General features: G+C 34.3%; 1 pseudogene; it reads left to right on the plus strand.

Moving 5' to 3' along the window:
• Window positions 1–17,259: 17,259 nt before the first annotated feature.
• LOC145240502 (U2 spliceosomal RNA) lies at window positions 17,260–17,433 on the plus strand (annotated as a pseudogene).
• The last annotated feature ends 434 nt before the right edge of the window (window positions 17,434–17,867 follow it).

The raw sequence follows: 17,867 nt of genomic DNA on the forward strand, positions 1-17,867 counted from the left end.
AATGTAATATATTTATTCAGCTCGAAAAACATACAGTGTTTACCGATGTGTTGGAAAATTCAAGATGGCGTCTCACACCCTCTTTAACACCGTAAGTTTGGGAAAAGGTGTTATAAATAAAAAACTATACAAAATACTATTAAAAACCCGCCGAATATATGTCAACCTATGTCACGGTAACATATATTGAGCGAGTTTTTAACAGTATTTTAACAGGGCACATCGTAAAAACTGACCCATTAATTTTCCTGAAGTAAAAACTATATAGTTTTTAAACTTTTAAAACTGTACATTATAAAAAGAAAACTGTTCGAGTGATTTTTTTTTTTACATGGGTGTCACCACTTATCAAGGCCCAGAGGCCACTCAAGGATAAGGGTTAATAGGTATACATTAGTCATTGTGATTTTAGCATAGTAAACAGTGGGAATTTTGTAACTTGGATTACTTGAAAAAGAAAACTGTTCGAATGATTGAAAATGAAAACAAAATAACAATGTAAATATATTGATAAGAAAAAAACAAAAACAAACGAAGTTTCCGTTTCAGGAACCCGAGTTTAATTTTATGTCGTAATCATTCAACTCGTTAGCGGTTTTATTCAGCGATTAGGGATAACCATACGACATATCTAATTACCAAAGCGATTTTTAAAAAATTTTTTTTTTTATTAAAACTAAACCTGTTTAGTTTTAATGAACCAATTTTTTTAAATCCAACACTTTAGTTATTTTGAGAGCGTGCAACTGCACCCGAAAGGTTGATTAGGAAACTCCAAATCCTTTTATGACTCGAAAAAAAAAAAAAAAGGGCTTTTTATCGGCTTAAATGATAAACTAATGTTAAATATTAGTATTTAATATAATGAGATATCAATCTACACAATTTGCCATCGATTCTGAAATAAAATGAAATCCTGACATTGTGATCATTTTTGCAGGTGTTATGTGCCAAATATTGAAATAAGAATGTTTAAATTCAATTATTGTAATTTAAGTCTTTAATTTTAAAGTCGATTTTATTTATAAAATATCTTTTTAGAAATCAATCTCAAAAACAATCTGAACAATAAATCTTTTTTGTTATGGCTAAGTTTTTGTCAAGGGTAGAAATTATAATAGACAAGTATTCATCCATGATGACATTTTACCGATTTCCTGGTTTACAGGTATTCTTGCTAAATTTCTTCGAAAGAATAGTTTAACATTCTGTAAAAGTACCTTCCGTTTTTTTGTACTTCTGCAGAGAAGGTAAAAAACCGATAAAAACTGGATATATTTTTCGTGTTTTTATTCAATTTAACATGTTTATTCAGCGCGAAAAGAATATAGTGTTTACCGATGTGTTGGAAAATTCAAGATGGCGTCTCACACATTCTTTAACACCGTAAGTTTGGGAAAAGGTGTTATAAATAAAAAACTATACAAAATACTATTAAAAACCCGCCGAATATATGTCAACCTATGTCACGGTAACATATATTGAGCGAGTTTTTAACAGTATTTTAACCGGTTTTTTATTTATTACACCTTTTTCCAAACTTACCGTGTTAAAGAGAGAATCGGCCGCCATCTTGAATTTTTCAATACATCGGTAAACACTGTATGCTTTTCGAGCTGAATAAACATGTTAAATTGAATAAAAACACGAAAAATATATCCAGTTTGGTAGAAAAGTAATTTATCTTGCCTTTGATAACATTTATTTGTTATATATTTGTTTTTTGGCAACTTATTCGAATCTATGTGTACAGTAATACAAACCCGAAATAAATTTAAGACCACGAGTGAAATGAGAAAATGAAGAAAATCACATTTACTGTGTAGTCAGCGGGTTTGGTTGCCATAACAACGTGACGGTAGTGAACGTGTGTGTGTGCGTGTGTGCGCGTTTCGTGTAGTTTAGTTTGGTATAATAGTTTCGTATTTTTTTAATTTGTAAATAACAAGTTATTAAAAAATTACACCCTTCCAAGATGGACAATAAATAAAGCCATAATATTTTATGGTAAAGGTAAGAGCGTAGAAACGATTGTTTTTTAGGAGATGTGATTATTGGATTAACCAATCAGAAATCGTCTGTGGCACACACATCTCTGTTTTTATAGATATATATATATATATATATATATATATATATATATATATATATATATATATATATATAGTAATTTATAAAATATATATGGCGATTAAGCTACACTGAATATTCGGCGTTTCATCCACTCTAGGACTCCTCAGGCTTATGCGCCTTTTAAACTAACAAAAACAATAGAAAATAAACAAATAAATAAATTGAATAAACATGAATATACATAAACGATCACACATATATGTATATATATATATATATATATATATATATATATATATATATATATGTATATATGTATATATATATATGTGCATATATGTATGTACACATATATATATTTATATATAAACTAACAATTAAAAAAAAAGAGGCGCATAAGCCTGAGGAGTCCTAGAGTGGATGAAACGCCGAATATTCAGTGTAGCTTAATCGCCATATATATTTTATAAATTATTAACTAGCTCTACCTACGTATTGAGCACTTTTGAAGTAAATACTTAAAGTTTACGCATAAATCTATACTTTCGTATATTAATTTTATGTGAGTAAATTAAGTAGTTATATATATATATATATATATATATATATATATATATATATGTAAATAGTATCTTCGAAGGTTTTCAAGTTTAAAACTATTCATTATGTAATTTAAAAAAAAAAAAGAAACCTTTAGTTCTATGCTTTTGCCTGTAAATTTTATTTTTTTGTAAGTCAGTCAATTCTATGCTGCTTTCCGCAGCTTTACCTTAACTTCCAAAAGAAAGTTCCATCGCCTTGCTTAACTAACCTTATGTGGAATTTTCCATTTTTAACCTTATGTTTTTAGACACCCAAAATCTAATATTCCTATAGCATGACCTAATTGTAATACCAATTCCTTATGTTGCGTTGAAAAGAAACAACAATAATGTTGACCCACTTTCGGGGACAGATCCTGAAGTTATTCTGGACATACTCTGCTGCTTCAATATTTTCTTCTTTTACATGATTTAAAAAAAATGAACCTTAAAGCATGTTTAGCCAACATATCGCACTAGAATATCCGACAGATGTTTTCTAGATAGAGTTCAATCAAAGCGTGCAGGATGAAATAACATTTCTTTGAAAGAGTTTGTACCGGTCTTTCATCAGCCATGTTTTGACAGTTTCAGATGAGAAGCGAGAGACGCTGGTACCAAGTCCGTATGGAAAGTCAGTTAAGCGCTGTAGATGTTCGCATGCTTTGTCGGCGATAATAAGCATCTTCAAATTAGTGGGATTAAATGCGTCGTCTTGGAAATTTTACGGCATGTAAAATGTTACAGAGTAAAAACATGTTACAAAGTAAAAACACTCAAGATGTTATGGAAATTATAGAAACTTTATAAAACGTTTCATAAGATTCCATAGTTTTTTTTTCTTTGAAGTCTGTCTCAAAAAGATGTATTTTACAGTGTTGAACAGAGTAGACTTTGGCCTTAACCCATCTGTTCTTGCCTTTTTGATTGAAGTCAAAACGATTTTTGTGGTGTGAGAAAAATAAAATTCAAGGACTCGGTGTAAAATCTCTGTCTGTCTGTCTGTCTGTCTGTCTCTCTCTCTCTCTCTCTATATATATATATATATATATATATATATATATATATATATATATATATATATATATATATGTATAAGTGAAATTGTGGGCGTGTGTACATTTCCCTACCAAACTACTCTGTCAATTTTCAGTCTACAGACTCAAGATTTGACATAATCGGTTTTCGCCCAGAAATTTGGCTGTCAAGGGGTCAACGTTCAACGATTTGATCTTTGAAAACTCGACCGAACTCCTCCGCCAATTTTGGGTCTAAACACTTGAAATTTTAGATGTAGGTTACCTGGACATAAGTCAAACTTTTTAATTCATAGATACATATGCACATAACGTTATGAACAGTACATAGGGCCCGAGCAAAGTCGGACTGAACTGCTAGTATATATATATATATATATATATATATATATATATATATGATGAGAAGAATGAAAATAGTATTCTGACGAGATAGGGAGATTAAAAAGGAACAAACCGCCTTATGTGTTCATCAACGTTTCGTCTTTATTGCTTTATTGCGAGACTTCCTCTGGATGAATGAAATTAAAAAAACAAAACACCAGTTCAAATATTTGAAAATATATTTCTGATCTAATGGAATGTATAACCTTGTTCCATTTCAGAAACGAAAAAGTCGTTGGAAATTCAAACTGTAACTGAAATGAAATGAGTGTATTTTTGTTTTGTGATTTATTGACATATGTATTATGTATTGTGATTTATTGGCATTATGTATTAATTAATATAGAAGTTGTTTTCTATGGTGTGAGAGAGTTTACCTGTGTTTCAAATTAAATTATGTCCTTTTAATAGGAGTTTACTTATTAATGGCGATATGTTATAGAAACCTCCACGTTGTTTAATTGTGCTTGAATTTGCAATAAGCGCTGATTCAAGAGGTTTCCGTAGCTTTTTTACAACACTATGCCCCCCTCTCCCCCCCTTTTTTTTAAAAAATGTTTTTTTTATTTTTTCCAACGACTGTTTTCATTTCTGAAATGGACCAAGGTCATACATTTCATTTCCTCAAAAATATATTTTCAAATATTTGTACTGGTGTTTTGTTTTTTTAATTTCATTCATCCAGAGGAAGTCTCTCAATAAAGACGAAATGTTGATGAACACAGCTTGGTTTGTTCCTTTATCTCTCTCTCTCTCTCTCATATATATATATATAAAGTTAGGTATGTGTATAGGTTTATATATTTGTATTAAATGCATTTATGAACTAATTAACCCCTCATTATGAATTTGGAAAACAGCTGCTAGGTATAAGAGTGCGTAATGTTGGCTATATTTTAGTTTAATGCCAGGTGGTAAAATGGGGTGGAAGTGGAATTTAGACATTTCCAATTTTTGTAAAATTTTTACAATAGTAGCAAGCCGCCCGTCGTTATTTATATCTTCAGCGTCGTTACTGTCTGAGCTACCGACAGATGGATATGAAAGATTAAAAATTCAGCGACTTTGAGCTATGAATGTTTAATTTTGTGCATGCACAAAAGTAACAGAAGGAGTAACAGCTTTATTCGATTTACTATGCCAAGGTCAGCTGTTTTTATTTTTATTTTTTTCAATGTTGATCCCTTAGCAGATTTTTTTTTTTAAGACTAAAAACAAAATCGAAATTGTTTCTCAGGTTCAATTCCCTTATATATCAAATTTCAAGTCTGTAGACCAAAAATTCAGAAAGGAGTTTGGTAGAGATTTTCCGCACACACAAACAAGATCAATTATATATATATATATATATATATATACGTTTGTCTGTACTAGAACTTATTGCTCCTAAATGTCACACAATTATGCACAATGTAGAAAATATGCATAAATAGAACTAAGCGCAGTAGTTAAATGAAACTAATCATCTAATAAGAAACCATACAAAATGAATAATTAATTGATGAAAGTTCGTTTTTCAAAGAATATGCAAATTAGTTAACCTTTATTTAGTAGCTTGCATATCCATGACTGAGTATATTAAGAAGTTCATTTTAAAAAATTTAAATAGAAAAAGTAGGCTTTTAATATCAATATAGGTGTGACGAAAAACTCAACTTGATATAGATACTAGCAAACTGGCCGGCATTGCCCAGTCATAAAATATACATAAATATTATATTTTAATTCATACAGAAACTGAGACATGCGCATGCGAGTATTATGTTTTTTGCTAACTAGTCCACTTCTTGTAAGTAAAAAAAAAGTGCTCGAGCTGTGATCGAAACCAAAGCATAAAGTCAGTGAGTCAAGTATGATAACCATTCAGCCAGCATGATACGCTATATACAATGTGTTTTTAAACCAACTTATATTCAACAAAAGGAATCTGTAATATGAACCATTCACGCATGTGCATTCGTGACACAGTTAACAAACAGAGAAAAATCCGACCATTCCCACATACTAAATTTTCAATTTTGATCTCTTAGAAGTCCTTTTTTCCGGATGAAAACCTATTAAAAGGTTTTCCCCATGTCTGAATTATACCAAATTTCAAGTCTGTAGATTTAAAATTCATTGAGTATATAGGTTGAGAAGTGTCCCCATACACACATATTCTCACTTTCATAGATATATAGATAAACATATAGATATTTAATTTTATAGAGTGTAATTGTTTGTAATAGCTATTGTTTAGGTATTTACTTCAGTAGGTGTTGTTAGATGCCAACTGAAGATACGTTCTCGACAATCAATCGGAGAATGACTTTGCTTCTGTTGAGTTAATGCATGGTTCTGTTAAGGATGTCCACCCTCCCAGGCTTTACTTTCTCTCTTTGAGAAATGTTTAGTTTATTGCTAATCATCTGAGCTATTCTACCATCACTGGGGGTTGCTGCTGCTTCTTTTGTTGGTGCTGCTTCTGTTGTTGTTGCTGCTGCTACTGCTGCTGCTGCTGATGAGCATCATTCATTCATTTTGTGTGAATCAGATGGTTTTTGTTGGCATTTGTTTTCCCAATGTCTTTCTAGTTAGAATACTTTCTAGAAAGATATCCGGTACTTACAAGAGGGACCACATGAAGGTTGCCAACATCCCTAAGTGAAAGTGTTTTTGTGGAATCAACTGAATTCAAACTTGGCAGATCCAGGTTGTAAGTGACCATCACCTCCCTTGCAGATCAGTCGGATCAGGCGTTTATTCGTAGGCCAAAGGGCACTTCCTCGAGTGCACTGTTTTTTCAATCATCCCTGACCTTGTGTCTAACCTATAAATATAATGTAAATAGAGGACATTATAAATAAATGTAAATAGAGGACATTAAATAACCTCAAAAAGGTCAATATGTCATTAAAAAAAACCCAAAAAACTGTACATTATATGAGCATCAAGGAATACATTCTAAACTGATCTTCATAATAAAATAAGAAATAAAAATAAAAAAATAAAATCAAAATGTTCAGAATATAATTCTGACATGAATTACTGTTATGATCTGCAAATTATTTTTAATCATGTCTTTGTTGTCTCAATTATGTCTACATTAATGCTCTGTGTAACTTTCCTATGTCTGTAAAACTCCATGATCGTTAGGTCAAAATCCTGTATTATCTTCTGAACATTATTTTGCTGCTATTTTTTGTTTGTTTCTTGTTCTCTTTAATCAGGATAATTTACTATCGAAAGTGACAGAAGTTCATGCCTCACATGTTTCGTGTGGATTTTTGTAAGCAATTCTCCTTTCAGGAAAAAAGTTGTGAACAAGATAAAGGATTCCCTTGCCAAAGGTTCTTGAAGATAACAGGATGCGGTACTCACTTAAAAAAAGAGACCAGGAATCTGCTACACACCACACATCCACTCACCAACACACACACACACACACACACGCACAAATAAACAAGCACACACAAAGCAAACAAACATAAACACATGATAATAACAATTATAAAGATGCTATTCTTAGAAAAAAAAAAGAACAGAGAAAAGCAATTTAAAATACATTCCTTTTTTTATTCTTTCTTCTTTTGTATCATGGAAGTTGGGATATTAGTTTGGATGTGAAAGTAGGTACAGAGAATCCACATCGATTATCGCTTATCGAGGGCATGGGTAATTTGAGGTAGAAAAAGGGATAAAATAATGTAAGTATCACAATACCTTTAGAATGTGTATTGTGTGGTGATCTAAATGAATCCTTTAAACAGACTACTGTAGAAAAGGTACTGACATCCCTTTCTTTATGCAATGAACTATCCAGTCTTGATAAACTTCAAAACCAACTTCGAAATCTAGTGGTGATGACCTTTTCTCTTCCCTTCAACCTCTTTCTCACAGAAGAGACGTTGTGAGCCTGTCTCTGCTCTATCGTTATTTTCATGGCAAATGCTTGACTGAACTCCAATCCATGGTTCCCGCTAGTTCGACTAGCTACAACCACTATTTACGATTTGCCCCACTCTTTAACTGTGTCTAAATCTAAATGCAAGTTTTTTTTTTTAACAAAGCTTTTTTCTCAGAACTGCCTACATGTGGAACACTGTTCCACTGGCCTGCTTCCCAGTTGAATACAACATGGTAGCCTTCAAATCCAATGTAAACAAGTTCTTGCTGAGCCGTGCCCATAAATAATCAAATTCTACCCAATTTACACTATTAACGATGACTACACTACCACTTTACATTAATTAACCCCTATCCTCGAGTGACCTTCGGACCTTGATAAGTGGTGATTCCCTAGCAAAAAAAAAAAAAAAAAACTATTCAAAATAACATATCAACAACAACAATGTTAATATGACATGTACGTGTACAGCCTGGCCGTTCCCCATATACATTACAAGCCAGTTATCCGAGTTATAAGTATCTATTACATTTGGCCTTCGGGCCAAGATCAAAGTGTAGTATCTGTTCCGGCAGATACTGCAAGCTATGACTAGCTATGACTAGCAAAGACCAGATGTGGGGGCAACCCCACATGCCTGACCTTTAACCAGCTCCCATTTCCCACCTCTCGGGAGCTGGTCCCCTTTTCCCCTTCCCCCTCCCTTCACTCCTCACATTAAAAATCGACCTTGTGCCTAATTTGCAAATGGGGGAGCAAATAAATACCATCTGTTCCGGCAGATACTGCAAGCAAAGACCATATGTGGGGGCGACCCCACATATAAGACCTTGGTCAATGTAGGGGCAACCCTTCATACCAATTGTCACTATCCAGCTCCCCTACTCCCCGGGGAGCTGGTCCCCATTTCCCCTTCACTCCTCACATTAAAAATCGGCCTTGTGCCTAATTTGCTCGGTGGGGGAGCAAATAAATACCATCTGTTCTTCAGATGCTGCACTTCTATTTCTTGTTCTCTTTCGGTGGAGGAGAAATCCTTCACGACTGAGACAATTTTTATTTTTGTACCTTTTCTCCACGTTAAAAAACGACCCTGGTGTCTAACTCTGTCCCGTGGGGAGGCATAGTAAATAGGTACATCATTTACTTCCAATAGTAAACCCTTTTGTATTTGTATGTTGTTCATCCAAGTTTTATTATTTGTTTCCCCACGTCTGAAACAGAAAATAGTTAACTGTATGCAATGAAGTCCTTAATATGTACCACATTTATTTTTTGTTCGCGTTCGTGTGTGCAAATGTAACACCATTAAACAAACATGGATTGACTATTCTATTAGAGAACACTCTTATTATTATTATGCAAAATGACCTTCGGATAGCATTACAAAACAGATGTAATAATTATGATTATTTTTAAAATGGACGGTGGATCATCTTTTTGAAGTATTACTACAACCTGTAAAATTCTTAAGTTTGAAATGACAATATTCTATATTTATGGTATTTTGAAGGTCTCTACACATTTGGTATTTTTGTCTAGAAGGAATGGTGGAAGAATGCAGAAAAAGATAGTTATTTAGTATATGTTTCTGGACTTCCTGACTAATCAGTCAGTGAAACACAGTCATGAAAGACATTATGCTTGTGAATTTTTTTAGATGAGGCTTGATAATTTGTATTATTTGGACAACTGTTCTCATCTTGAGTGTTATTCACACAACGTTTCGGGCAATGCAACTTCCAACTTCATCTGTTGAACCCTGGAATCTCCACGGAATTTCGAACTGAACCCTTCATTTGATCTACATGGGTAGCATGCTCTCGTTTGTTCAGCCATGACTGGGTAGAAGTTCCAAGTAATTCACAATTGTAGTTTAAATGTCACCTGCACGGAAGATTGGACCTTCAACCTCCAGAAGAGTGTAACTTAAAACTGAATTTTATCAAGTACTGATGGTCATCAGAGTGATGAAAAAAAATAAAAGAACCATAATAATTAAATAAGAAATATTTCCTAAAGAAAAAGCAACTTGATCGCTCACCTCTAATAAACATCAAGATTTATGTACTGGAATAAGTTGTCAGAGGATGTCAATAATTTTTTTTTTTTTTTTTTTTTTCGAATGCTGACCAATTTTATGATTATGATATAAAGAATAAATTGCATGGATAATATTGGAAGCTTTCAGATGTAATATTTAAAAGAATCTGGACGTACTTATATGGATGCGTTAAATAATGTTTGTCGAAGGAGGGGGGTAAATTACTGTCGGAAACAAACAGAAATGACAGAATTCTTTTCTTTTTTTTCCCCCATGTTGAATTCAGGCCTTTCACCGCTCCATTAGTATGGGATCAGCTCCCGCTCCTAAATAAAAGAGAAACTGCTTCTTTCCACTCCCAATTTGGATCTTAAAATAACTTGTTAAAAAATGTAGCACAATTTTCAACGTTATTTTTGAATAAGTCCTTCTTTACTTCCCTGCACACTGTTAGATAGAAGAAATGAGCTAGCTGCACCTTCGCTACTGTAAAACCTTGGTTGAATAAAGATTGTACTTTTTTCATAGTGTTTATAGTGAAGAATGCATGAAGGCATGAATAAATAAATAAAAACAGCTGTGACGAGAAACTGTTGTCAGAAAAACCTCTTGACAAAATAATTGTCCTCAACAAACATAGCAAGGTTAACATAACATTACAAATTGAGAAGGTGAGAATTCAGCAATTCGTTGGATCAGTTGGTTATATATATATGTGTGTGTGTGTGTGTGTGGTTCCAAATGTAAAACCTCCTATTATTTTTTTTAACTAAAAAAAGTGAAGAGCTACAAAGACGAGAGTGGTACCATTAAAACGGGCAGCCTTTTACGCTCCAGAATTTATTTTTCTACCACCATTGTCAATGCATTTTTGCCAGGACTTTAATGGCGCACATCCATGACAGGGATTGCTTTCTTTGAGTCTCACATCGTCAATATCGGCAACACAGAGATGAACCTTTCGAGTCATGAATGCATAAGTTCAGTCATCATAACAATGCAATTTGCAATCCCCTCTGATCCATTCGGGCAGAAAAAAATATGAGGCATTACTTTTGGAACGCCCCTTATATATGGCTGTAAGTATGTATGTATGTATATATATATATATATATGTATATATATATATATATATAGTAATCCACATACAGTACTGTTTTGCTGTTTCACAGCTCATCAGTGTAGTTAGACATGCAACTACCTCAAGCTAGGATCGAAACCCGATCGCCCAAACGACAGTTGGAGCTTCTAACTGTTGCGCTATACAGCTGCTGCTATACGGGCAGTAAATTAACAATTTTTGACATTGTCCAAAGTGCCTAAGCTCAATTTGTTTACACAAAGAGCATCGCTTCATACCCTAATTGTAATTTGTATATCACTTCCCAAATGCTCAACCTAAGATAGGGAGCATTATAGTCATCCGCATACAGTACTGTTTCGCTGTTTCACAGCTCGTGCAGCTAATTGCCCATTAAAAACAGGCAAAAGTCATAGTCTGTGGATTGGCGCTTCAATATGGTTACACTTATGCTCATAGTTTCTAACTGTATCGAAGGCTACAATAATACTTAGTTTGCTTCACCTTATCACAACAAAGCTGTATACAAAATTTCACATGGATTGATTCAATAGTTTCCGAGACAGATAAAGAGAAATACAGTGTGACCCGGATATAAGAGATGTTTTATCTGGTCCCAAATTAGAGCTTGTGTTAATGTACAGTGTAACTAGGATATAAGATCCCCCGGATATAAGTGTAACCCGTATATAAGAGAGCGATCAGGCCCGCTGATGAAGTCTCTTATATCCGGGTTACACTGTATATGATTAGAAGTCACATGCAGTATGCAAATAAACAAAAGCATGGACTCCACCTTAAAGATTTATTAAGTAGGTTAAGTGAAATGGAGATCATTATTAGGGCTAGGACAACAGCATATTCTTTTTATTGTTTTGACTCTCGAGTGTGTATCCGTTGATATCTTATATGCTTTTACATAGAGTGATGTGGTTCTCGATTGATTAACTGTGTCTAAGTGTGTCGGATATATGCTCGAGAGTCAAAAAATGAAAAGATATTCTGTTGTCATAGCTCTAATTATTATATACTTTGAAACTACTCCTTAAACTATGAATTTATTTATTTTGTATTTTCATGTTCAATACAGGTACAAAGTTTTGATCTAATACTGAATTACGAATTTACCTTAGACATCATGTTTCCGACTAGAGAGGTCAGTGTATTTAGCTATAAAGTAACTTTTTATAAAATATTTAAGACAATAATTATTTCGTTCTACGTTTTTTTTTTTTTGTTTTTTTTTACAAAGGAATCACCACTTATCAAGGCCCAAAGGCCACTCGAGGATAAGAGTTAAAGAGTGTACAGTGATCAAAAGGACAATCATAGTAATCGTTAGAAGTTTACATTTGGTAAATTTGATTACTTAAAGGGAACAGCTCATCAAGAACTTGTTTATGTTGGACTTGAAGATGACCATATTGTAGTCAGCTGGAAAGCAGGCAAATGGAAGATAGTTCCACATGTGTGCAGTTCTAAGAAAAAAGCTTTGTTCATGGAATCTACGTTTAGGTTTAGGCACAGATAAAGAGTGGGAGAAATTATTGATAGTGTTTTAAGCTAGACGAGTGTTTTTCGTGAATGTTTGGCGAGGTGGAAAACATAGATTGGAGCTCAGACAAGCACTTGCCATGAAAATAATGATAAAACAGAGACAGGCTCGCAATGTCTCTTCTATGAGAAAGAGGTTGCAGGGAAGAGAAAAGGGCATCCCCTACTAGGCTACGAAGTCTATTCTGAACTCTGTCAAGGCAGGATAAGGTCTTCCTAGCAGCTCCTGCCCAGATGTGACAGCAATACTCTATCCTTGGACGTACCTGGCTCTTATATAGGTAGAGAATTGCATCAGCAGGTAGATATCTACTGGATTGATAGAAGGATTCCACCATTTTTCCTGCGACCTTGGCAAAGGCCAGTAGGCCAAAATGATTAATGTCTGAAATATAGTAGGATGAAACTATACTTTTAGTAAATAAACTGCACAGTGAATGAATGCGATGATTTTGTTTGAGAACAAGTGAAGCACGTCAGTGCACAGTGAACGAGGCATTAAAAAAATGACTAAGTTCAGCACCCCCCTCCCCTCTATTTAGTCCCAAAAGTCCCTAGGGGATGTCAAATCCTAGTGAAAATGAACAAACGGTGCAGTTTTAGGCCTTAACATATGTAAATTTGAGTTTTGCACCATGCAAAAATACAAATCACTAAGTCCATCATTTACCCCTCCCCCATTTAACCCCCAAAGTCCTCATATTGAAATTTGAGTTCAGCACCATGCAAAACTGCTAAATAAACATGCACAGAAAATTTTGGACAATTATGGTAAAATAGTCCCAAAAATGGAGTATATTTATTAGCTCTAAAAGAGCCCCTGAGGCACACTCAAGAGTTATTGCGAAGTATAGACAAACAAAATTATATAGAAATAAGTTAGTTACAACTTTTCAAAAAGTTTTATAAAAAATCGAAGGCATCATTTTTTTTTTGATAAGCACAAAAGTGTCAATTTTAGCCATTTTAACCCGAAAGGCACACCGGAGGGGGAGGGGGCAACCGAAGTTTTCCCGGAAAATGTTTAATATTTGTGCAAAATTTCAAAAAAAATTCCAAGGCATAGTTATTGAGAAAAGTGTGGACAGAAGAACGGACAAGGGTGAGTTTACAGGTTCACCTGGTTTCTGTCGGGGGGGGGGGGAATAAAACGAACATTTCTGTATAGTTTATGTGCCATAAGTATATTTTCATACTACAACTACTTAGTTTTACTGATGTATTGAGTATTATTGAAGTAAATGCTGAAAACTATATCTCTACATATAATAAAATTGATCTTTTTCCCCTGACTATATTCGGCAATTATAGGCAGCTAAGAGAAAACAGTAAAAATGTGCTAGTCGACCACCTTTAAGAAGTTAGATATTTGTTGTCGAACGTATTCTGTTTTGGGGTTAATTATTTAGAAACCTAGTATTCAACATGGTGAGGCAGAGGGTGTTTTGTAACTATTCTATACTTTAACCTAAGAATTTAATCCCAAATTCTTAAACATAAGTCTTCCGGTGGTTAATCAGCGCACTTTCACCGAGAAAACTTCCTACACACACCTTTTCAACAGCATGTTTAAAGAAAAACTTTCTCCAAAGAAGGTATGTTGTTACTGAGATGTAAAGGGCTACTCTAAATTACCGGCCATATTTATAAACACATCCTAAGTGGGGAGTTGTGCAGCAAGGTGTCTGTTCAGATTACATTTACATTTATGCATCTTACTACAGTCGGGGAAACAGGGAAGGAATTGCAAGGCTAGTCATTCGAGGAAAATAGCTATTAGAATAGAAAACCTTTCAGCATCTGGGGACCTTAATAATGACAGGGTGGAATTTTACTGATTGTCAGATTATTCAAAGGTATTTACATTCAGGAAGCACGAGTATAACCAGTTCATCAGAGCACATTCCATTGAAGTACTTGTAAAACGAGTACAACGGGCGCAACATTGTGGTGATGGGACAGGGAATTGATCTTGATAGACAGCGTGGAATCTATAAGATTAGAGATTCTTTTTAGGAGATTGTCTAAGAAGGAGAGAATGGTGATTGAAGTACCAGCGTAGATGTGGCAAAAAAACTCCATGCATGTCCAAATGGCTGTTTTATTTAGATATCCGATGCTGTCAGCTGATAAAGATTTCCTAGCCTTGGAGAGGGAACCCACCTTTTTTGCAGAAAATTTAGAAGTATTTTTAATGTATCTGTTTCAACTCATGTTACTTGTGAATAATAGGCCGAGAAGTTTTAATGTTGGACTATCAGGTAGGATGTTATTACAAGGTTTGTTCCAAAAGTAATACCTCCTATTTTTTTTAACTAAAAAACTAAAACATTGAAGAGCTATGAAGATGGAAGTCATACCTTAAAAACGAGCGATCTTTTGTGCTCCAGATTTTATTTTTCTAGATAGTCAATGCTATATGCACTTTTGCCAGCAATAGGGTGGTGGCTGTGCATAGGCATCCAGAGCACACTTTGTTACTCACATGTCTGCCGCCATGCTGAAATCGACAGACTCATCTCCTAACTGAGCTGACATCAACTGCATCGGCTTTGTGAACGCTCAACAGGCGCCAGTGAATGTTGATGGGTTCAATTTTTCCTACATGAAAGAATTCCATAACACATCTTTGATTCTGCCGCAGGTCTATGGCAGAGGTTGCTTTTTTTAAAATGCCACATCGTCAATATTTAAAACGGAAAAATGAAACTTTAAGGTCATGAATGCATAAATTCATTGATCATCACGATCCCCCTGATCCATTTCGGCGGAATAAAAAAATAGGAGGCATTACATTTGGAACGCCCCTCGTAGTTATGGCAATTGTTAATGTGAATAGTCCATAAGCGAATATTTTATAATTTAACTTTTAATGTGTGATATCATTCAAGTCATGAATAGCCTATACAATAGAACCCCGGTATACGGCATTAAAGATGAGTAACAAAATGCAGTACAGTACATAATACACATATATGTAATCAAATAACATTATAAATAACACCGTAAGGCGGGGGCAAATAACGTAACTAGGGGTCGGAAACCACATCGTAACCTGAAAAATATGTATTCTAGGGCCATCGTATTCCGGGGTTCTACTGTACTTTTTTCTTTTCTTTTCTTTTCTTTTTTTTTTTTTTTTTTTTTTTTTTTAAGAATACAAAGTTTAATCTAATTTTGTAGAAAAATATTTCAATGAACTTGAATGTTCTTTCCATAAAGATGTTCCACTCGTGCCCATATCCTGTGTGTAGCCAAATATATTTTTTACTCGGAAATATCTTAGGTTTTTCATCTTCATTTATTTATATATTAATTTTCTTTTTCTTTTTATCTATATTTTCAATTCGGTGGGGTGGGGGAAGAGAGAATGACACTCAAGTAGATCTCTCAAAAATAACAACAAAACTTCTTGAGATTTTCTTAACGTCTCATCTCTCTAAACGTTTGATGCTTATCTTTTCTCTGCTTCAACGTCTTATTCTAACTTTTCCTTTTTCTTCGTATTTTATTCCTACCTTTCTTTCTTTCTTTTCTTATCTCTGTTCTTTCTGAAGCTTTTCATTTTATCTTTCTCTCTCTTTCTCTCATCGTTTTATTTGCCCTCCTCTTTCTTAGAATTTTATTATCATTTTTTTTTCTCTCTCTTTTTAAGCTATTTATTATTCTCATCTTTCCTCTTTCTCTAACCGTCTCATTCTCACCACTATCTCTTAGCAATAATTCTTAACGATTATATCTCAAAGCGTTGTATTCTTGTTTCTCATCTTGTGCTCCCACCTCTCTCAGCGTTTTATTTTTGCTCCCTTTTTGTTCTCCTCTCCCCAGGCGTTTTTCTTGCCTAGGATTTCATTTTTAATTCTTCTTTTTCTTTCTGTTTTATTCTTATCTCTTCTCTTCAAGAGGTTTTTTTTTTTTTTTTTTTTCAAATCAGAATATTTTTGTTCTTTAAAGTCTATCTCTCACCCTTAAGAGTTTCCTCAATTCTCTTTCCTTAAATTTTCTTCATTCTTTTTTTTTTCTCTCCGCTGTTAGCTTTTCTTTTCCTTTTTTCATTATTAAAAAAATGTATTCTATTTTTTCCAATTGTTTTTCTCCATTTCTTCAAAGATGTTTCTTCTTTACCTTGGAATGGTTACCTGACATCCTGCCTTGTAGTTTATCAGATCTCCCTGCCATTTCCATGAGTGATTTCCTTTTCTCTAAGTGTCTCCTATTAATATCACTTTTAATTGGTTTAGATAACCCAATATTTTGACATTGTTTTTCACCTTAATTCTCTCTAGAACCCCTGATATCCAGTTCTTAGTTGTACTTTTGTTTCTGATGCAAACGATAGCCATTTTAAAATATATGTTTTAAGAGACAATGGAAATATCCCATAAGAGTACCTGCACATGTGTGTGGGAACAATTCTCAAACTATATACTCAACGAATTTTTTTATCTACAGGCTTGTAATTTAGCATATAGGGTTTTTAGACATGCAGAAAACTTTTTAATCGGTTTTCATCTCGAAAAAATAAGTTGCTAAGCGGTCAAAAGTGAAAAATCGTATGTGGAGGAGTCATCAGATTTTAATCTGTTTGTCAACTGTTTCACAAATGCGCATGTGTAATAATATCTTCTTGGCCTTTTGGCCAAGATCAAAGTGTAGTATCTGTCCGGCAGATACTGCAAGCTATGACTAGCTATGACTAGCTATGACTAGCAAAGACCAGATGTGGGGGCAACCCCACATGCCTGACCTTTAACCGGCTCCCATTTCCCACCTCTCGGGAGCTGGTCCCCTTTTCCCTTCCCCCTCCCTTCACTCCTCACATTAAAAATTGGCCTTGTGCCTAATTTGCTCGGTGGGGGAGCAAATAAATACCATCTGTCCGGCAGATGCTGCACTTAAGATAATTTGTACCAGTAAATGGAGGGGAAACCCTCTATACTGGGACAATTATTATTTTTGGTAACCAGAGTGCCCCCTTTTTGCCTACTTTTAGGGGAGTTTGTTTTTACCTCACATTAAAAACGGCCTTGTGCCTAATTTGCTCAGTGGGGGAGCAAATAAATACCATCTGTTCCGGCAGATACTGCAAGCTATGACTAGCAAAGACCAGATGTGGGGGCAACCCCACATGCCTGACCTTTAACCAGCTCCCAATTCCCACCTCTCGGGAGCTGGTCCCCTTTTTCCCTTCCCCCTCCCTTCACTCCTCACATTAAAAATTGGCCTT

This window comes from Euprymna scolopes, chromosome 19 (genome assembly GCF_053919585.1).
Source record: "Euprymna scolopes isolate OS-2025 chromosome 19, ASM5391958v1, whole genome shotgun sequence".
Classification (NCBI taxonomy): domain Eukaryota; kingdom Metazoa; phylum Mollusca; class Cephalopoda; order Sepiida; family Sepiolidae; genus Euprymna; species Euprymna scolopes.